At 50.7% G+C, this 21,886-nt stretch overlaps 1 long non-coding RNA gene across 1 annotated transcript; it reads left to right on the top strand.

The window, feature by feature from the left end:
• Positions 1–9,932: 9,932 nt before the first annotated feature.
• LOC132347750 (uncharacterized) lies at positions 9,933–12,984 on the top strand. Its single transcript, XR_009497290.1, has 3 exons — positions 9,933–9,999; positions 12,098–12,223; positions 12,860–12,984. It is a non-coding gene; the product is annotated as an uncharacterized LOC132347750 (long non-coding RNA).
• Positions 12,985–21,886: the final 8,902 nt, after the last annotated feature.

Here is a 21,886-nt window from a genome sequence, read left to right as displayed (position 1 = left end):
GCACCCCACAGCCGGCATCTGGAGCCCCAAGACTGGTACGTGGCCCAACTGCCTGAGGGTTGCAGGCAGACAGAGGCAGATCCACAGCAGGGCTCCCTACTGCTCTTCCTAGGACTCGGGTCCTCGGCAAGGAGCTCTTGCTTCATTGAAGGGTCTCTGGTCTCAGTTCTCTGTTTATTCCAGCAACGGTCGATCTGTTCCATCTTGATTCCAAGTCACACATTGCGAGCTGAGGGTGGGAGCAGGCAGCACGGGGATATAACAGTTCAGCCGCTGGAGGGAAGCCCCCCTGGAGGGGTTTTCAGAGCCCAAGCTGCCCAAGGCAGTGCTGGGTTAGCCCTCTGGGATGAGTGACCCCAAGGCAGCGCCAGCTGTGGAGGCCACAGGCAGTGGACTCCTTCCCTCCACATCTTGCAGAGGGAGGTGGGGGGAAGGGCCAGGGGCCTGCTGGGCATCTAACCTGGACATGTATCCTGTCTTGGAACAGAGGAGCCTTCCTTCCTAGCATCCCACCTTGCTCGCCCAACCCTTCCTGCCTGAATCCTGTCAGCGAGCCTCAGCACACCTGAGGTCAGCCGGCTGCCCCCACCTTGCAGGGACCGGGAGCTGCTGCCTCCAACCTGGAAAGAGAAGACACAAAGGACAGGCAGAGGGCGGATCTAACCTGCTCTCCCCTCGGCCTCCACACCGTCTCCTCCTACCTGCAAAGGAATAACGTTCTCATCCACTGGTGTGTCCATCGTGCACAGAGCACAGCTGCGGCCCCTCGGACCTGGGTTCTAAGAGGTTGCCACCCAGCTCAGGTGCTAGAAGCTAACACACACAGGTCCCCACCCCCATTTCCTGTGTGTGCCCTGGCAGTGGTGTAAGTCTTTGCAGGTGTTCACTCACTCAACCCTCACTGCAAACGTACAAGATAGGAACTAACATCACCCCATTTTTCAGATGAAGAAACTGAGGCCGGGAAGTTAAAAACCTGACCAAAGATCCCCTCTCTCATGAAAGGAGAGGCAGGAGCTGAGCACAGGTGTGTAGCTGCCCAGCCCTCAAGAAAGTGGCGTAAGGTTGGAGAGAGTGGTCAGCAGAGTCCCTGAACTGTCCAGGCCCCAGACAATGCTGCCCAGGGTTCCTCTCCTTCTGCATTTGCCTGGGATGTCATATCCCACTGTCAATTCTAGGGTCAGTCCGGGGCCCACCTGTGCCAAGCTTTGCCCTGGGAGGTGCTGGGATGCCCAAAGCCTGCATTCCCAGCCCCAGGTGGGAGGGAGTCATGCTGGAGAAAACAGTGGTGACACACAAAGAGGGGAGTATGGGCGTCCAGGACCCTGGTGACCGCTCCCAGGCCAGGTCTGCAGGGGAGAGGCAGCTTGTAGGGGGGAGGCAGCCACTCCCCAGTCTGGGCCTGGCTTTCCTTCATCACACTTCTCACAGCATGAGCAATTAACTAATCAATCATGTGATGGGTTGATTAGACCCAGAGCTCCAGGAAGGCAGGAGCCACGTCTGCCCTGGGCATCACTGGATTCCCGGACAGTGCCCGGAGAATGGAAGGTACTCAATAAATATGTCAGAATGGATGGACAGATGGACGGATGAATGATGGATAGATGATGGATGTGGTTGGAGGTGGATGGATGGATGGATGATGGATGATGGACAGATGGATGGATGGACGGATAATGGATAATAGATGGATGTGAATGGAGGTGGATGGATGGATGGAGGTGAATGAATGGATAATGGATGAAGAGGTGGATGGATGGATGGATGACAGTTCTCCACTCTCACTCTTTTATGGAGATGAATTGTGTCACCCAAAGATTCTTATGTTGAAGTCCTAACCCCCAGTGTCTCAGAATGTGACTTTATTTAGAAATACAGTCACTGCAGATATAATTAGTTAAGACGAAGTCACACTGGTGGCCCCTGCTCTAATATGACTGATGTCTTTATAAGAAGAGGAAAATGCCATGTGAAGACACAGAGATGCACAGGGAAGAGTCTGTGTGATGACAGAGGCACAGAGTGGAGTGGTGCATCCACAAGACAAGATCCCTAAGGGTGGCCAGCACACCACAGGAAGCTGGGAAAGACAAGGAAGGAGTCCCCTACAGGTTTCAGGGGGAGCATGGCCCTGCTGGCACCTTGATCTTGGACTTCAAGCCACCAGAACTGAGAAAAATCTGTTTCTAATGCTTTAAGCTGCCCAGCTGATGGTACTTTGTTATAGCAGCCCCAGGAGGCAGGACCCACCCCCAGGTCCCAGAAAATGACTGAGCACCACCAGCCACCAGCAGCAGGAGCCAGACGACTAGTCCGAGTAATACTAGTACTAGTACCAGTACTGGCTCTTCACCAGCTCCAAGTACCTGCTGCTCATGACCGACCACTGAGCCCCCAGGCCTGGCTGCACTTTGTAAAGAACGCAGAACTCAGAGGCAGGATGGGCCACGTCTGTGTGCATCTCAGTGGCCTGGGGAGCTCTTGGCTGGAGCACCTGGCTCTTCTGGTCACCACAAAAGCCACCAGGCACACACTGCTCCAGGATGTGGTATGAGGGAGCCTCCACTGGTGTGCTGGAGCCCATTCACTCTGCCTCGGAGGAGCCAACACTAAATTTTCAGGGGGTTTAGGGCAGTTGTTAAGCACAGCCATTATTACAGATTAGAGTATGCCAACTCACAATTAAACACATTATAATAGAAACGAAGGTAAAAAGTACTCAAGATTCCTCCTTCCCTAATGTCTGCCACATTTTCCTATTTTCTGAGCCCTTGAGGCTCTTCACGTCTGGCGTGTCTGCGTGGGGCGCACCAGGTGATGGTGCATCACTGCCCACTTCTTCTCAGCCCCACCTGTAGTCATGTCGCAGTGGGTTGCTTGAGATCAACCACTGGCAGGAGAATTTACACCACTGAAAGAGGCAAGCACTGGAAATCAAGGCTTAATTGCTTGATATGCAGATTGTCTGGGCTTAGAAAATGGTAGAGAAAATGTGAACAATGCAGATTGAATTTAAAAGTGTTAACACTGCAGAGAGCACAACATTTGAGGAGACAATTGTTCTAGTATTTGAAAAGCATCATCCAATTCGGCAGGGAAGTCGCTCACATCCTCGACAAACTGACGAAGCTCAGACATACGTCTTCGTGGTTTCACTTTTTGTCTTCTTCACCAACACAAAACAAAACCTGGAGCTAACACACACGTCGGAACTGCACCTGTTAGTCAATTGCAAGCATTGGTTGGCTATGACAAATACAAGAGTTTGGCAAAAATCAGCAAGGTCAGTCTGTGAGATTCAATTGATCGTATGGAATTTACAGTAGAGAGAATTTTGTGTTTTATTATTACTGGTAAAGTGTGTGCTATGTATCCTTAACATCAGCAAAATGTCTAAGGACTCGTGTGCGGACACTACCAGAGAGCTGGTTGTTGCACATCACCAGCACACCCCTGACTCCGAGCCCTGCCAGCCTTGACCTTCTGAACACCCCAGCCTTTCCCATGCCTTCACTCCCGCTGGCCACAGCTCAGCTCTGCTCCTGGAAAATGCCCCGAGCACTGGCCTTGACCACACAGGGCCCAGCACTGCCAAGCGTGAGCTCTGGGAGGCCAGCCGAAGACCCTGGGGCCCTACAGGAGAGAGGAATGCGCTTATAGGGCCAACTGCCAAAAGGAAACTTCATTTCCCCAGAAATGCAGACCCATCTGTTTCCGTGGGTCGTTCCCTGGTGGATAGGCAGGTTCAGGCTGACCCAGCCTGCATCTAAGGAAGCCCCTTTTCAGGTTATGGTGACTTGACGAAGACTGTCCTTGAGTAAACTTTTGTCAGCCTCCCCAAGCCCCTCCCTCTACACTTCGACTTTGGCATCCATCCTTGTGGGCCTGCATTGCCCAGTTGTAACAAGAATCCTGCTAAGGCAGCTCAGAGAGAACCCCCCACGCTGGATATCAACAGCCTCCCCCGGTGATGTCTGACCCCCTGGCCTGCCTTCAACCAGAATCCCCCTTACCCCTGGTGTCTCCTCGTGGTCATTTCCATCCACCCCTCCCACCCTGCTCCTTGGCTATAAATTCCCACTTGCCCTTGTTGTGTTCAGAGTTAAGTCTATACTGAGGGGACTTCCCTGGTGGCACAGTGGTTAAGAATCTGCCTGCCAATGCAGGGGACACGGGTTTGAGCCCTGGTCCAGGAAGATCCCACATGCCGCGGAGCAACTAAGCCCGTGCACCACAACTACTGAGCCTGCACGCCCTAGGGCCCATGTGCCTCAACTACTGAGCCCGCATGCTGCAACTACTGAAGCCCGTGTGCCTAGAGCCCGTGCTCTACAACAAGAGAAGTCACTGCAATGAGAAGCCTGCACACCACAACAAAGAGTAGCCCCTACTCGCTGCAACTAGAGAAAGCCCGCGCGCAGCAATGATAACACAACGCAGCCAAAAAAAAAAAAAAGACTATACTGAGGTCTCTTTTCCCCTATTGCGATAGTCCTGAATAAAGTCTGACTTTACTGCTTCAGTTACCGTCTGGCTCTGGTTCTCTCTGATGGGGTCTACCCAGGGCCCAGGATGAGTGCCAGGGAGCGTGTCTAGCTTGGATTCAGTGGTAGGCTGTCTGGCCAAGGGAATTTTGCTTTTTATTAATTGTGATCAAATATACATACCATAAAATTTACTATCTTAACTATTGTTAAGTGCACGGCTCAGTGGCATTAAGCATATTCACATTCTTATGCAACATCACCACCATCTGTCTCCTTTTCTTCTTGAAAAACTGAACCTCTGTCCCCGTTAAATGCTAACTTCCCATCCCCCTCCTCCAAGCACCCACCATCTTACTTTCTGTCTCTATGAATTTGACTCCTCCAGGGACTTCATATAAGTGGAATCACACAGGATTTGTCCTTTTGTGACTAGCTTATTTCACTCTGCATAATGTCCTCAAGGTCCATGCATGTGGTGGCAGATGTCAGAGTTTCCTTCCTTGTTCAGGTGGAATCATGTTCCATTGTTTGGATGGACTACATTGTGTTTACCCATCATGTTCATCCATCCATGGACACCTGGGTTGTTTCCACATTTTGATGACTGAATAATGCTGCTGTGAACATGCGTGTACAGATATCACCTCAAGACTCTGTTTTCAATACTTTTGGAGAAATACCCAGAAGTGGAGTTGCCAGATCATATGGTAGTTCTATTTTTAATATTTTGAGGAACTGCCACAGTGCTTTCCACAGTAGCTACACCATTTTACATTTCCACCAACCATGCATAAGACCTCCATTTCTCCACATCCTCTCCAGCACCTGTTTTCTGTATTTTCCTTACGAGCCACCCTAATGGGTGTGAAGCGGTGTCTCACTGTGGCTTTGATTTGCGTTTCCTTAATGATTAGTGATGTTGAGCATCTTTTATGTGCTTGTTGGCCATTTGTATGTCTTCTTCGAAGAAGTGTCTATTCAAGTCCTTTGCCCTTTTTTTAAGCTGGATTATTTTGTTGTTGTTGAATTGTGGGACTTCTTTATGTATTCTGGATGTTAACCTCATATCAGATACATGATGTGCAAATATTTTCTCCCATTCCGTAGGCTACCTTTTTATTCTGTTGATAGGATCATTTGATGCACAAAGGTTTTTCATTTTGATGTAGTCCAGGGAATCTGGTTTGGATTTTAAAGCCCAGTTGTTTCAACAAACATTCAGCCAGGCTCATATTAGGTCCTGGGGACACAAAGAACGACCCAGAGCTGCCTGCAGTCTGCGAGGCGGACAGACTCACAAATAGACAAGAATAAATGGTCATGTCTTGGTTACGGCACCTAACACAAAGCTCTCTGGAAAACATAAACGCACACATGCACACAAACAGAGGAAACCGTGAGGACATCTGCCTCACAACACAGGAGACATTTGGGTCCTGTGTGCAAACAAAGGGACCCCCTAGGACAGCCCAGGTGCCCAGGCAAAGGGTTACCCCGCAGCCCCGCCTGAAAGACAGAAGTCACAATCAAAGTCCTAGTGGCATAAGGGGCAGGAACTGAGAGGAATGGGCTGAGGACCCCTTTCTCTCCCCCAGCACTGAAACCCCAGAACCTCACTCAGGCCTGGTGGCCATAGTCCCCTGAGGCCCCATGACCTGCTGGGGACCTGAGCACAGGTGGAGCCCGTGACTCTCCCACACAGCCCATCTGTGGACAGGGATGATGGTCCATTTGTATTCATAAGACGATTGCTCAGAAGATTAATTAAAAGACAAGGGGATTTTTGACCATCTGTTCTAATTGAGAAGAAGAACTTAGAAATATAACTGTGTCATCTATAACGGAGGAATTCACACCTATCCTTCTTGGAATCAGAATATTAATCAAGTCTCTCAAAGAGATTCAGCCACACGAGGAAATCACTGCTGCCCTTCCTCCTAAATTAGCCCAATTAAATGAGGATAATTTTAAATGTTTGGCTTTGGGGGGTGGGGAGGATGACAGTCATATACCAACAAGGAGAAGACAGGATTTTCCCCACCAGGTCTGGGGAAAGCACATCTCCAGCCCCACGCCGTGTCTCGGGCTGGGATGCAAGCCTGAGGGGCTGGGAATGGATGCTCCAGGTGTAAAATAATGCAGCAGGGAAATCAGGTCGGCAGCTGGGTGCTGGAGGGAGGTGCTGAGAGCCGCAGCCCCGGGCCAGCATCCCCTCGCTTCTACCTGAGCGACTCCTCAAAGCTTGAAGTTGGCAACCCAAAACCCCTGTCCCCTCTGGGAGTACCAGCCCTCGGGTCAGCCAGACTAGTCCCTGGATGAAGGACAAGAAATAAAGAAAACAACCAGGCAAGATTGAACGAGGAGGTGTTTACGCAGGCTTTTGCTGGGCAGTGGTGCCCGGGGAGGGGGACGGGCCCTCTGCAGACCCCAGGCCGTGCCACCTAGCCTGGACGGTGCTGGCCAGAGACAGGCCTGGGGACCCCGCTGGCCCCCGGGGAGGAGGGGAACACCCATAGCAGGTCACAGGCTCCACAGTAGCCCTGGGCTGGGGAGAGAGGAGGTGCTACACGTGCCAGCGCCAGCGAGGGAAAAGAGCCCGCACGCCAGGGATACACCTTCTGCCAAGCTCCTCCTCCTCCTCCTGGGAGGCTCCCTGGAGCATCTTCTCGGCAGGACCCAGGGGCTCTGCTGAGGGTCCTAAGCCGCATCGTGGAAGCCCGAGGATCAGCTGCACACCAAGGGACACAGTGCTGTGGATGGAAGGCAGTGCGAGTGGGAAACGCACACACTCGTGTGCACCTGCTCACGCATGCACGCAACCGGGTTTGTGCCCACACGCGTGACTGCACACGTGCGTGCATGTGCACACGGGCTTTAACGAGAGCGTTAAATCCTGAGCCTGAATATTCACTTGCTTGCAGACGCTGTGACCACAACATTCTCTCTATTGCAATAGACCCTCCCCCATCACAACAGTGCCTCCCCCATCACAATGCTCCCTCCCCCATCACAAAAGTCCCTCCCCATGAAATAGCCCCTTCCCCCTTTCAATAGTCCTGGTAATATTTCTGTGGCCCCACTTTCTTGTGACTCGGCTTCACGCCAAACCCTGGAGTTGACATGACAAAGGCAGAACGCCCACAATCTGTCTGGGGCGGGTGGGGGGAGGGAACCAGGCTGAGCAGGCAAAAGCCAGATCCCCTGTGGTGGGCAGGGTGAGGAGAAGGCTGGGACCCTCGCACATTACCAAATCTTGTCCTGTTCCCCGAAACATATACAGTACACCGAGCCTGTGTGAACCATGAGTGCAGGAGCGAGACGGGCAGGAGGATGAAAGCAAAGGGAAAACTGTAAGATGAACTAGAAACGGATTAGCACTCAAAATATGTGCAAGGGAACGTCTAGGCACTTGCTAGGAGGGTCCTGAAAATTCGCTCCAGAGGTGTGGACAAAAGACACCAAGAAGCAAAACAACTGCTCAGAAAAAGCACAAACTGCTACTCCATCCCTACTGCTCACTGAGCACTTACTGTGGTTCAGATGTTGCTAAGAGCTGCACACACAGAATGCTGTCCAAACCCCGCTTAGCTTCACTTCACAGAAAAAGAGAAGCCACCTGGGCAACGTGTCTGAGTCCACCCAGCTGGCAAACGGCTGAACCAGGAGTCAAACCCAGATCCACCTACTACCAGCGCTCAAGCCTTGAATCATTCTTCTAAGACAAGGCAGAAGACAAACCCATACAGAGGAACCTGGGTGACGGAACTCCCAGCTCTGCACAAGGACCCACTCAAGGGGCCGTCTTTACCGCTAATTCGCTGCAGTTCATCTAGACTCAAATTTCCCAGTGTTGACTGGACTTCACTGGGAACAAAAGCTCCCACGACCTTCATGATCGTGTGAAGTGTCTTCTCCATGTGTGCCGCTGACCTCACGTGGGTCCCAAAGCCCAAGTCCGGAGCCCCTGCCTCCCCTTTCTCCCCTGTGAGTGATGCCATCTGGGGGAAGACGTACATCACTCTTGCGGGTATGCAGGAGTGATGTGAGCGCTCGGGGCTGAGATTAACACCGTGATGGTATCCAGTCGAGAGGGATGCATGGCTTTCACGAGCTAAATCATACCCTGTGCATCGCTTATCGATTTTTCCTTTTCCTCAGCCGGCTGGAGTCGGGAAGGCTGCCTTCGCTGTGTTATTTCTGGTGGTTTTTATCCCAAGCGAGAAGAGAGGTAGCCTGTGTTTGCAGAAATTAAAGCGCTAACCCAGAAAGCACAGGCGGGTGGAGTAAGCGGGTGGGAGACGGTGGAGGGAAGTGGAGCGAGGAGACAGGATGGGAACTGGGGCTTGGGGCAAAGGACGAGAGAATATGGAGCTTCCTGGAGCTACGGAGGGAGGCTTGAGTGGGCGGGATAAATTGGGAGACGGGGATAGACACACGACTGTATGTCAAATAGATGACTAATAAGGACCTGCTATATAGCTCAGGGAACTCTACTCAATACCCTGTAATGACCTATATGGAAATAGAGTCTATAAAAGAGTGGATATATGTGTCTGTATAACTGAATCACTTTGTTTATACCTGAAACTAACACAACATTGTAAATCAACTATATTCCAATAAAAATAATTCTAAAAAGTGAGCAGAAGCGCCCTTTGCTTTAGATCCCAAGTCACAGACACAGAGACCCTCACACCTGTAAGAAACCTCAGGGGGCGAGTTGGGCAAACTGCTCTGGGTTCCACAGCCGATCTTGCCTTTTCCTTCGACATCAGGCCAGGCTCCTGGGCTCTAAATCATTGCTCCTGGGAATTCAGACTTCCAGATCCCACCCTCCTCCCAAGCAGCCTATGAATAACCCTCTCTAGGCCCGGACTCACACCGCCCCCCTCCCCGGCCTAGGATGAAGCCCACCTCCCAGGGGCACCACTCCTGCCCTCCACTTTCCTTCTGCCCCAGGCCCGACCGTGGGTCTGAGGTTTCCTGGCACCTCTGGAGAATGGCCTCCAGGTGGCCTGAAGGAGAACCCCCCTCGCCAGCCGGCCTGTGTCCCCATGTGTCCAGACATGGCCCCAGAGTTCAAGCCCCTGAGGGTTAACTGGACGGGAGTGCCCTCGTGTGGCCTCACCAACCCCCGCTTCGCACACGCCACAAACTTCACCCTCCCCTGGGCCTAGCACAGAACCACCTCGTCCAGACCATCTGTCGGTCTGTCTGTCTGTCTGTTGTCATCGCTCTTGTCCCTGTGATGGGCAGCATGACGTGGCAGAAACAGTGGGTGTGTGAACTGAAGTCAGATGCACCAACGTGTGTGACCTCGGAAAGTCACTTCACTCTCCCAAGCCTGTTTCCTTCTCTGCACATTAATTAGTAGCGCTTCTCGGACCTTTGTCACAGGGCCACGCCCACCCCAGACACGGGGCAGAAGACGGAGACGCGAAAGAGCCTTACAGCCAGCAGAGCGCTGGACCAAGTGCAGCCTGGAGCTGGCGCGTCCAGGTGGAAGGAGGTGAGAACTAAGGACCATTCCGGGTGAGGCAAGGCCACCCTGCCCCGGGCCCCCAGGGAGGGAGCCCCGGTGCCCTGCTCCACCCGGTGCAGGCAGAGACATCACTGTGAGCTGTGGGTGCAGCGCTGGGCCCTGAGAACGCAACGGTGGGTGGGTGAGACAGAGACCCAGGAGCCTCCTCCAGGGACCAGCAGTCAGACAGCTGTGCCACATCCTGGTGGGCAGCGCCGAGCTCAGGAAAGGAGCATGGCAAGGAAGGGGGTGGGGGGCCGAGACTGGGGTCCCTCTGTGTTAGGTACAGCAGTCAGGGCAAGCTCGAGGTTTTGAGCAGCGGCTGGAATGAGGGAGACCGGGCCTGGGGAAAGACGTGAGGGAGAAGGTTCTGGACGGAGGGGCAAAGACCTGCAGTTCTGTCTTACGGTGTCCTAAGTACTGAACTGTGCCCCCAAGTTCCTACGTTGCAGCCCTAACCCCAATGTGATGGTGTGAGGAGGTGGGGCCTTGGGGAGGTGATCAGGGTGAGATTAGGGCTTGAGGGTGGGCCCCGTGATGGGGTGGGTGCTCTTGTAACAAGAGGAACAGACCAGAACATGTGAGGACACAGCAAGAAGGTGGCCGTCTGCAAACCAGGAAGAGAAGCCTCACCAGGACCTGACCTGGATTTCCAGGCTCCAGAACCAAGAGGAATCAGTTCTGTGTTTACACCCCTGTCCAGCCCGGGCTGACTGAGACGGGGTCTCTGTCTGGCTTTGGCATCAGGTCACGCTGGCCTCATAGAATGAGTCAGGAAGTGTTTTCTCATCTTCTGTTTTTTTGGAAGAGTTTCTGAAGTTCTGGTAATAATTCTTTAAATGTTCAGCAGAATTCAGCCGTGAAGCCACCTGGGCAAAGGTCTGGCATGCTGGAGGTACAACCCTGGGGAAGCTGGGGTCACTGGGAGCCAAGACAGGGAGCAGCCACGTGCAGGGCCCCGCGGCCTCAGTGAGGAGCATGGGGACACCCAGGGAGAGGCGCAGGAAGCCCTCTGTCGCGGGCAGCGTGGACAGGCTCTGGCGGGACAGGAAGGGTGGCCGGAGGCCCGGGGTGGTCAGGGCCTGGGCTCTTACACCACACAAGGGAGCTCATCAGGGTGGGCGCTGAGATTTGTCCCCTTGCTGGAGCCACGGGCAGGGCCCAGAATTAACCCCGGGGTCACCTTGGAGAAAGGCCTCCCAGCCTCCTGCCCATCCCAGCCCCACGGCCAGGTGCCGGGCCCGGGGGTGTGTTTCCCGCCAGGGAAACCAAGCCCCGCTCTCACTGCAAACCATGACAGCCCTTGACACCTTCAGAGGGAAGAGGAAAAAAAAAAAAAAGAAGACAATTTACAATTGCAAATTGGAGCTCCACTCTCCCAGCCCGCCCGCCAGGCAATCTAGCGCAGGAGACAGATGGCCAAGAAGCGTTCCAGGAACGTGTTATGACACATCGCTGAGCCGCGGAGAGCAGACAGCTCCAGAAGGGACAGGCTGCTTGTCACTCCACCTTGAGGGGCTCCTGGAGGGACTCTGGGGACAAGGGGCTGGGACAAGGCAGGAGCCACCCCCTCCGCCTCACTGTCTGCTTCTGACGGTCCCTCTGCCCTCAGCTCTCACCATCGTGCAAGAGGGTCAGAACCTCAGGGCGCGGGGACCCGCGAGTCACGGGAACAGAAATCACAGCTGAGCAGCTGTTGGGGGCGGGGGAGGGGGGAGGACCAGACACCCCTCGCTGCTGTGTTTTGAATTCAGGATGAGGAGGACAGTCTGTCCAGGTGTTGGGCCAAAACACTCCATCCACTAACACAGCAAAGAGCCAGGCTCAGGGTGGGGACCCCGTGGGAGGGGCGGGGAGGGGGAGAGAGGGGCCCCCAGGGGTCTCTCCACTTTATGCAAATGAGAACAGGTGTGCAGGAACCCAGCCCGTCTGCCATCGGAGACACGCATCCTTGATTTCGCCGATGCCGCAAGCAAGGTCTTTCTCACTCCCAAATGCTGCTCTTTTTAGGGAAAAAAAAAAACCCGTGTTGCTGCATGAATGGGTTTTCTTAGTAACAGTACTGTCTGCCATTCCTTCTTCCCAGAGCTCATTCACTTACGTGGGGATCTGAAGGCCTGTCACCCGCAAAGACCAAGGGAGATGGCAAAGCGGACCTAGTACAGACCCTTGGAGGGAGGCGACAGCTCAGAGACCCAGCCCCAGGAAGCAGGTAGGGAACAGTCAGGGCCTGACAACAGCCCAACACAGTGTTCTGGTCTGAGGTGGGGGGCAGGGGAGGCTGGATGAGTGGAGAACAAGACAGGGAGGCAAGACCCCGCAGCCCAGGTCAGACCCCAGACCTCTAGGAGGGGCTGGTTGAGAGAGATGGGGGCGTGCAGGGAAAGGAAGTCCCCGAAGCTAGAGGGCTGGCACCAGATGTGGCCAGGTGACAGCTTGAGGTTTGGTCAGAGCAAAGGGACTCCAAAATTTTCTATGGCTGAGTCCTCAATGCAAATTGGGAATTTCAACGAGATGCTAAGAAAAAAGTGTCTACAAGCAGAAAGAATTAAAATACACACATACGTATGGATTCAGCAGTGGCAGGGGAGCGAGCCGGCTGGGAGGGAAGGAATGGGGGGGGGCACTCCAGCCCCTGTGCCAGACCCGCCTTTTCTGGCGCCTGCTTTTCTCCAAGCCACCATTGGAGCATCTGTGTCCCAGCCCAAAACCAGTGAGAACAGAAGCACCAAGGATGCGGAAGGTTCCCAGGACAGAATGCTCCTCTGTGAGATGTTAAATGTTGTCAGCATAAATCCAATCGATTTCACAAAGAGTTGTCTTAACGCACCACCTGCTTCTCCCTCAGAGAAAAGAAATGATTAATAGTTTTAACCACGGAAATGGAAAAGCCCTGAAGGTCATTTGAGGCCGTGCCAGGCTGCACCCGGATTTGCATCAGGCCGCAGACCTTGTTGGGCCGTGGAGAGGGCCTTGGAGGGAAAGCGAGTCCCAAGGTTGGCCGGCCGCAGCTCAGGGCAGCGTGGCCCCGGCCCTCCTCCTACAGCAGAACCTGCCCTCGGGGCCCCTCAACCCCAGGAGGGAAACCCCCTCTGTTCCCAAAGGCTGAGCCACGCGTGGCTTCGCCCCACGGCAGAGAACGAGATGTCCGTGGACAGCTTAGCAGGGGTTCTTGAGGTCACTGGGCTCCGGAGACGTGGCCTGTCTTTGTCACCAAACACGTGGGGCAGCGTCAGGGAGGGCATTGCGTGTGCGGAGTCATCCTGGCAGGTGGGACGCCCTTGCTCACTCATTCATTTATTTGATTTGCAAATTGTGAAATTAATTCCACAAACGTTTACAGAGAGCTCTTTGAAGGAAAAAAAATGAAGGTGTTTGCAGAGTCCCTGTTTAAGCCTCTGTCTCACTAACTCTCGGGCTTCACAGAAGGTCCCAGGGCCATTTTGCAAAGCTGCTCCTAGTTCCTCCAACCTAAGGACACCAGCAGGCTGGACCCCGAGGCCATCGGTTCAAATCCTGATACACTATATTTGAACCTTGAAAAGTCACTTCATCGCTGTGTTGATTTGCTCGGGCTGCCATAACAAAATAGCATAGACTGGGAGGCTTAAACAGCAGAATTGTATTTTCTCGCAGTTCTGGAGGCTGGGAGTTGGAAATCCAGGTGTCGGTGGCACTGGTCCTCCGGAGGCCCCTCTCTTTGGCTTGTAGATGGCCACCTTCTTGCTCACACGGCGGCTCCCTGTATGCAGGTCTCTGCGTCCAGATTTCCCCTTCTCATGAGGACACTAGTCATGCTGGGTCAGAGCCCACCCGATGGCCTCATTTGATTCTCTCTATAAAGACCTATTTCCAGATAAGGTCACGTTCGCAGGTACTGGGGCTAACACTTCATGTGGATTTAGGGGGACAGAATTCAGCCCACAAGGACCTCTAGGCCTTGATCTGCCTAGAGCAGCCCGACTCCCCCCCAGAGCAGACCTGAGGACCTCCTGGGCCGGGGCCTGTGCTACCGGAAGTAATGGATTCTCCCCTCCAAAGACCGGAGTCAGGCAAGGGGGCACGGGTCTCCACTGTCCTCAGAAAACCACAGTCTCAGCGGGCTCAGAGGACATTAGCAAGCACTCTGCCAGCAGAGAAAATCCTTTAAGAAAAGCCAAGTTGCCTCGCAGAGACTTGAGCGTAAGGTCGGAACCGTGGCGCCGGACCCATTCATTTCTCCTCGATAATTGTGCCACCTGCCTAGCCGGTGGCATTAGATGCTAAGACCAGCTCTTCAGAGGCACAGAAAAAAAGGAAAAGAAAAAGGCAGCCCCTTGGAGGGCGGATTTTTGGCATGTCATCTGAATTCCATAATGAATAATTTATACAAAGGCTTTATTGGAGCCCAGCGCTCCACAATAAATGTTCCATGAGAACATACTCAAATATTTCAGCGTCAGTGTCTCTCTGGTGGGTTTGGCTGACAGCCCAAACCAGATCTGAGTTGCTACATTGCTTATTTACGAAAAATATCATCATCTTATTTTTATTTGCCTTTTTCCAGGCATTCGAGGGGTGATGAATTTGAGGGGCACAGGCGGCAAACACAGCTGCTCCTGTCAGATCCAGGAGGGAAGGGAGACCCTGAATTTTGGAGCAGGAAGTGAGGAGAGGGGGCCTCAGCTGCCTGTACCTTTTTGCCTACAAAGAGCAATGAGGAGAGAGACAAGGAGTTGAAGAGCCACCTGGTTTCTGGGCACAGAAGTGACATGTGGCCACGTGCCCCGGGCCGTCCTGAGCAGGGTGGAGTGCAGGCACGGGTTGGGGGGGGTGGGAGAAGCCCCCAGTTATCCAGCTTAGGAAGAGGGGTCCAGAGTGAAGGCCTGGGGACAGGAAGGCTGGTTTATCCTCCCGCTTGATGGGTTACTTGGTTTCTCCCAGGCTTCACTGTCTCATTTATAAAACGGGAAAGACAAAGGTCTACACTCAGGACGGTCACGAGGGTTTAATGAGTGGATGTGGGCAGCCTGGCCGGCACATCATCACTCACGCACAACAAGCCCCTGTCCGGTTGACGGGTGCGTGGCCCAGGGCCTGGAATGGGCAGGCCACCAGTGAGAACGGTCACTTCTGATGTGCTCCTGACACAGCTGCAACGTCCAGAGGTGGAGCCCCTCCCACTCGCTGCCCCCAGAGTTCACACAGACTCATCAATGCTCTCTTAATATTTTATCTTCTTCATTCCTGGATTCAACTCTTTTTGCTGTTAAACGGCCTGTGTGTGCTCAGCTTCAGTGCCATCAGCCGCATCAACATCCTTCTGAAACCCTCACGATCACCTGGCCCTTTGTGAGTCCAGTGGGGTTGCACTGGGGGCCCACGGAGGGGGTAGGGGCGGAGGAAATCCCAGGCTGTGGCTCTGCCCTTCCCATCCTAGTCAGGGGAGTGGTGGTCCTGGTTTCCAGGCTGTCAGGGCCACCTGCATTTCAAGAACTCTGGGAGGCAGCCGAGAGTGCCTGAGCAGCCCGTGCTTTCTGCCCGCTGAGGATGCTCCGCTCTGGGAACGGGGGGCAAAGATGGGGGCAGACGGAAGGTAGGATGAGGTGGGACCCAGTGCCCCGGGAACCACGGAGAACATCCCATCTTGAAAAGACCTTGGTGGTCATCTTAGGCATAGTGGCCTGTCCTGTGGATGCAGGCATCAGCCCCCAGCCCCATCGCTGACTAGCCGGGTGACTTTGGACAAGTTTCTTAACTTCTCTGCCCCTCTGTTCTCTCATCTCTAAAATGGAGAGATTATAATCCCTTCCAGATGAGACAGTGCCCATGCAGCCCAGGGCACAGTGCCCGTGTCGTTCCAAGCAGGCACCCAAGAAATGCTCGTCTGGAGAGAAGAGAGGGAGACCTGGCGTGGGGGGACATCCCATCATCCCTCAGTGCATCACTGGCACACAGGTCACCTCCCCTACTCCTTCCCATAGGACCCCGTTTTTGGTCTGGTGTCCACCCTCCTCCGCACTGGCCATGGACTCAGGAGGCCAATTCCTCTCTCATTCTGGATGGATCCCAATTAACAAATCACTGTATGCCATCCTCCTCCTCGGTGATTATTTCAGCCAATCAGCACACAGAATTCCCCTGGTGACTATTATAGGTCCAGGAACAGACACGTGACTAATCAGACTGGTCAATCAGAGGGATGAGAAGGACTTTCACTCCATCTATCTTTCTCCCTCTGGGTGTGAATGCGCAGCTTGTCCCATCACCAGCTGGGAGCACCCACCTTAAAGCCATGAGGGAGGCTGCCTAAGGACAAAGAGAGGCAGAGCCAAGGGAATCACAGAACAGGGGACCTGGGGCCCTGATGGTGTTGTGCCTGCAACCCACCTCGTCCCAGAACCTGTGCTTAAAGGAGATGATGCATCTCTTCATAATTAAGCCATCTCGAATGGGCTCTTCCATTACTTGTGAGCTGAGGCGTCCTCACCGGCACAAGTCTGAGAGCCATTCATTCATTCACTCATCATTCATTCATACTGTCTTCGCTGAGAACCCAGTATAGCTGGGCACTGTCTCAGCTGTAAGGAATAAAAATCCAAATTAGGAAAAGCCTTCTGCCCCCAAGTGCTCATAGCCCAAGAGGGGAGACAGATGCATAAACAGACACACACACCACCCAGGTGAGCATAGGACAATGAGGGAGGATCTGGTAGGCACCTGACCAAGCCTGGCTGGAGGCGAGGGGGCTGAGCGGAGCAGGCTCAGGGAAGTTCCCAGTGGAAGCAGATCTGGGTTCTGCTGCACCAGCCATCTTGAGACCTGTGTGCCGTGGTTGGGTTGTTTTCCCCATGGTCCCTTGGATGGACCATCTGACTCCTGAGAAAGGTCCCCTATCTATAAAGGGAGAGGGTCTCAACTGCAGCAAGACCTCCATGGCCTCTCAAATGTCCAAGCCTGGGCAAAATTCACACCAGCAGAGGAGCACCCAGTGGGATAAAGGAGGAAAAAAAGTAACGGCCAAATTAAGCTTTTCACCAGAATTCTATTCTAAGCTTTTTGAGAAAGGTCACCTCGTTTTTGAAGACGCACACAAAAGACTGTCAAATTTAATTCAAACACAGCCCTCACCATCCCGGAAAGGCCTTTGAGAAGGGCCTCCGGAACTCCCTGCTGAAGCATGATGGCCATCGTGCCTCTAATGGGGCAGGACAACAGCGAGGTGGCCGCGCCCCACTGCCTGGGATTGACCTCACCTCTCACAGCTGAGTGACCTCGGCAAGGCTCAGTCGCCTCCTGTGAAAAATGGGATAACAGTGGTGCCTACTTCCAAGAACTAATGTGAAAATTCTACAGATAAGAGAAATAAAGTTCTTAGAACTATTTCTGGTATGTATTTAGTGCTCAATAAGTGTTACTATTATTTTCTAGACACTCTAATCAAATGGTCTATAGGCAGAGATTTGTGCACTTGGCCAAGTGGGATAACAGAGAGTGAACTTACCTTCCCAGCTAAAACAACCCCCAAAAAAGGGAAAAAATATGTGAAACAGTTTCTCACACCATGGACATCAGGCAGCAAAGGAAAGTAATTCCTGAGACATAGAAAATAAACCAGGTGAACCCGAAGATCACCCCCACCTGCTATCCTGGGTGAGTTTCCAGGCTGCAGCACAGGTGCAGGAACACAGGCAGAGCCCAGGGGACCCTGAGAAGAGGACACAGAGCTGAGAATGCAGGGAGACCGAAGCCTCCAGACTTCACAGGACAGAGCACTGGAGCAGAGAAAGCTACAGAGAGAACTCTGAAGATCTGCAGAAGATCCCCTTCCAGTATCCAGCAAAGGAATGATCAGTGCACATAGATGAGAAGACTACCCACAGGTGCAGAAAGAAGCCCCCAAAAGTGTTAGTGGGAACAGTGCCCGGTGCCCACACAGGGCTGAAAATTGTTACTGTTCTCACCACCAGACTGGGAATCCCCATAATTCATGGGGCATTGGGTAGAGCATTCAGAAGAGTCTTGCCTCAGTCGTGGGGATTAATTCCCCCAAGACCAAATGCTGATCTGGTCTAGGAGTAACTGTTAGGGGTAATTGTTGCTGATTTGCTGGTCCCACCTAACAAATCTTAAAAGCGAGGTATGACAGGATCAAAATGTTCCCAAATTACTTAACTGCATCTCAGAACAAAGCTCAGGAATACTTTAGATCTATAAAAAATATATATCCAGCAGCCAACGATGCAAAATTCCAATGTCTGGCATCCAATCAAAAATTTCTAAGCATGCAAAGAAGCTTGAAAACACAACCTGTAATAAGAAGAAAAATCAATCAAATTGGAACTGACATAGATGTTAAAATTAGCAGACAAGAAAGTTTAAAAATTTATTAAGGTCAACGCAATATTGAAGGAGAAGAACACAGTTGGAGAACCGATGCTACCCAACTTCAAGACTTACTATAAAGCTATTGTAACCAAGGCACTGTGGTACTGGTGAAAAATAGACAAATAGGTCAATGGAACAGAATAGACAGCCCAGAAATAGACCCACATAAATATAGTCCACCGATCTTTGACAAAGGATCTAAGGCAATGGAGCAAAGATAGTCTCTTTAACAAATGGTGCTGGAACAATTGGATGCCCACATACAAAAAAAAGAGAATCTAACCACAGGACTTAGAGCCTTCACAAAAATTAACTCAAAATGGATCATAGACCTAAATGTAAAACATAAAGCAATAAAGCTCCTAGAAGATAACATAAGAGAAAACCTAGAGGACCTCAGGTGTAGCAGTGACTTTTCAGCTACAACACCAAAGGCATGATCCATGAAATAAATAATTGATAAACTGGGCTTAATTAAAATAAAAACTTCTGCTCTGTGAAAGACAACATCAAGAGGATTGGAAGACAAGCTCAGACCAAGAGAAAATACTTGCAAAAGACAGATCTGATAAGACTGTTATCCAAAATATACAAAGAACTCTTAAAACTCAACAATAAGAAAACAAACAACCCAATTAAAAAATGGGCAAAAGACCTGAACAGACACCTCACCAAAGAAAATGTACAGATGAAAAATAGTCATATGAAAAGATGCTCCACATCATATATTATCAGGAAAATTCAGATTAAAACAATGAGATACACTACACACCTATTAGAATAGCAAAAAAAAAAAAAAATTCTGGAACACTTACAACACCAAATGTTGGCAATGTGGAGCAGTAGAAATTCTCATTCATTGTTGGTGGGAATGCAAAATGGTACAGCCACACTGGAAGACAGTTTGGTGGCTTCTTACAAAACTAAATCCAACAAGCATGCTCCTTGGCATTTCCCAAATGGATTGAAAACGTATGTCTACCCAAAAACTTGCACTTGGATATTTATAGCAGCTTTATTCATAATAATTGCCAAAACTTGGAAGCAACCAAGATGTCCCTCTGTAGGTGAATGGATAAACAAACTGGTACATCCAGACAATGGAATATTATTTAGAGCTGAAAAGATATGAGCTATCAAGCCATGAAAAGATATGGAAGAAATTTAAATGTGATTGCTAAGTGAAAGAAGCCAGTCTGAAAAGACTACATAGGTATGATTCCAACTATATAACATTTAGGCATTGGAGGCAAAACTATGGGGACAATAAAAAGATCAGTGTTTGTCAGGAGTTGAGGAGGGAAGGATAAATAGGCAGAGGGCAGGGGATTTTTAGGACAGTGAAAATACTCTATATCAGATTAAAATGATATATAGGGCTTCCCTGGTGGTGCAGTGATTAAGAATCCGCCTGCCAGTGCAGGGGACGTGGCTTCGATCCCTGGCCTGGGAAGATCCCACATGCCACGGAACAACTAAGTCCATGTACTACAGCTACTGAGCTTGCGCTCTAGATCCCGTCAGCCACAACTACTGAGTCCGCATGCCACAGGTCCTGAAGCCTGCGCGCCTAGAGCCCGTGCTCCACAACAAGAGAAGCCACTGCAATGAGAAGCCTGTGCACCGCAACGAAGAGTAGCCCCTGCTCACCACAACTAGAGAAAGCCCACGTACAGCAGCAAAGACCCAACACAGCCAAAAATAAAAATAAATAAATAAATAAATAAATAAATAAATTTTTAAAAATGATGTATACATGTCATCATACATTTGTCCAAACCCATAGAATGTACCACACCAAGGGTGAACACTAAGGTAAACTATGGACTTTGGGGGACAATGCTGTGTTGATGTAGGTTCTTCCTTGGTGAAAAATGTACCATCTGGTGAGTGATGTTAATAACAGAGAAAACTACACATGTCTAGGGGCACAGACTACATAGGAAATCTCTATACTTTTCTCCTAATTTGTTGGGAACCTAAAACTGCTCTAAAAAATAAAGTATTTTTTAAAAGTTATTACAACTCTGTGCCATATATTCAAAAAGTTATAAACATGTAAAATATTTTAAAAGACTCAAATCAAAGTTTTGAAAACGACAATATCTGAGATGAAAAATGCACCGGTAGAATTAATAGCAGATTAGATGTTTCAGGAGGAAAGGCCAATGAACGTAAAGACAAAGCAATAGAAATTATCCAAAGAAATTATCCAAACAAAACACATAGAGAAAAAATGGTTTTTAAAAATTAAAAGAGAATTCATGAACAGGAGGATAATTTCAAACAGCCTAAAATAGTGAAATTGGAATCCCCAAAGAGAAGAACAGAAAATCTATTTGAAGAACTATGGCTTAAAATATTCCAAATTTGATAAAAACTACAAACCCACAGATTTAAGAAGCTGGATGAACCTCAAGCATGAGAGAAATAAAGTCACATCATAGTCAAATTGCTTGACTTCAAGGATAAAAAGAAATATCAAAATCAGCCAGAGGAAAAGGACATGTTACATAAAGATACACAAAAATCAAAATGATAGCAGATTTCTTATTGAAAACAATGTAAGCAAGAAGACAGTGGATGAACATCTTTAAATTTCTGAAGAAACAAAAACCTAAAATTCGGGCTTCCCTGGTGGCGCAGTGGTTGAGAATCTGCCTGCCAATGCAGGGGACATGGGTTCGAGCCCTGGTCTGGGAAGATCCCACATGCCGCGGAGCAACTAGGCCCGTGCGCCACAATTACTGAGCCTGCGCGTCTGGAGCCTGTGCTCCGCAACAAGAGAGGCCGCGACAGTGAGAGGCCCGCGCACCGCGATGAAGAGTGGCCCCCGCTTGCCGCAACTAGAGAAAGCCCTCACACAGAAACGAAGACCCAACACAGCCATAAATAAATAAATAAATAAATAAATAAATAAATTTTAAAAAGTAAACACTTATAAAAAAAAAAAACCTAAAATTCTATACAGTGAAATTATCTTTAAAAAATAAAGGTAAGGATTCCAACTTCAGTTCAGTTGAAGTAAGCACATCTCACCTGACCTCTCCCACTAAACATAACTAGAACAGCTGGACCAGTTATTTGAGGACTTTGAGAAGTAAATAGAGCAGGCAGATTGAGGAAGAAAACAAGATTTTTTTTTTTAAGTACCACCAAATCATCAGTGAATTCACCATTTTTTTCCTCTAGCATCACTTGGCCTGAACACAACGCAACTCACAACTTGAAAGTGAGCATTGGCACAAACAGAAAGCTTCAGGGGAAGCCCTCTAATTCTGGCTCAAGGAGAAGGAACAGAGCCTCCTAAATGCTCAAAGAAAATGTAGAAATCCCATGTCCTTTCTCTCTTCTCTATTTTCTCACACCTCAGCCCCCAAATAACCCTGTGGCAGTGTTTGCGGGACCACAGCAGAAACCCACAAAAGCCAAAACTCTGAGGGAGGGGAATTTTCCTCTCCGATTCGTGGATCTGCGATACCCAAAAGGCAGGGACAACTCCATTGCT

Source organism: Balaenoptera ricei, chromosome 1, assembly GCF_028023285.1.
Source record: "Balaenoptera ricei isolate mBalRic1 chromosome 1, mBalRic1.hap2, whole genome shotgun sequence".
Taxonomy (NCBI): Eukaryota; Metazoa; Chordata; class Mammalia; order Artiodactyla; family Balaenopteridae; genus Balaenoptera; species Balaenoptera ricei.
The sequence above is the reverse complement of the archived record's forward strand: the minus strand, read 5'-3'. Positions and strand labels throughout refer to the sequence as shown.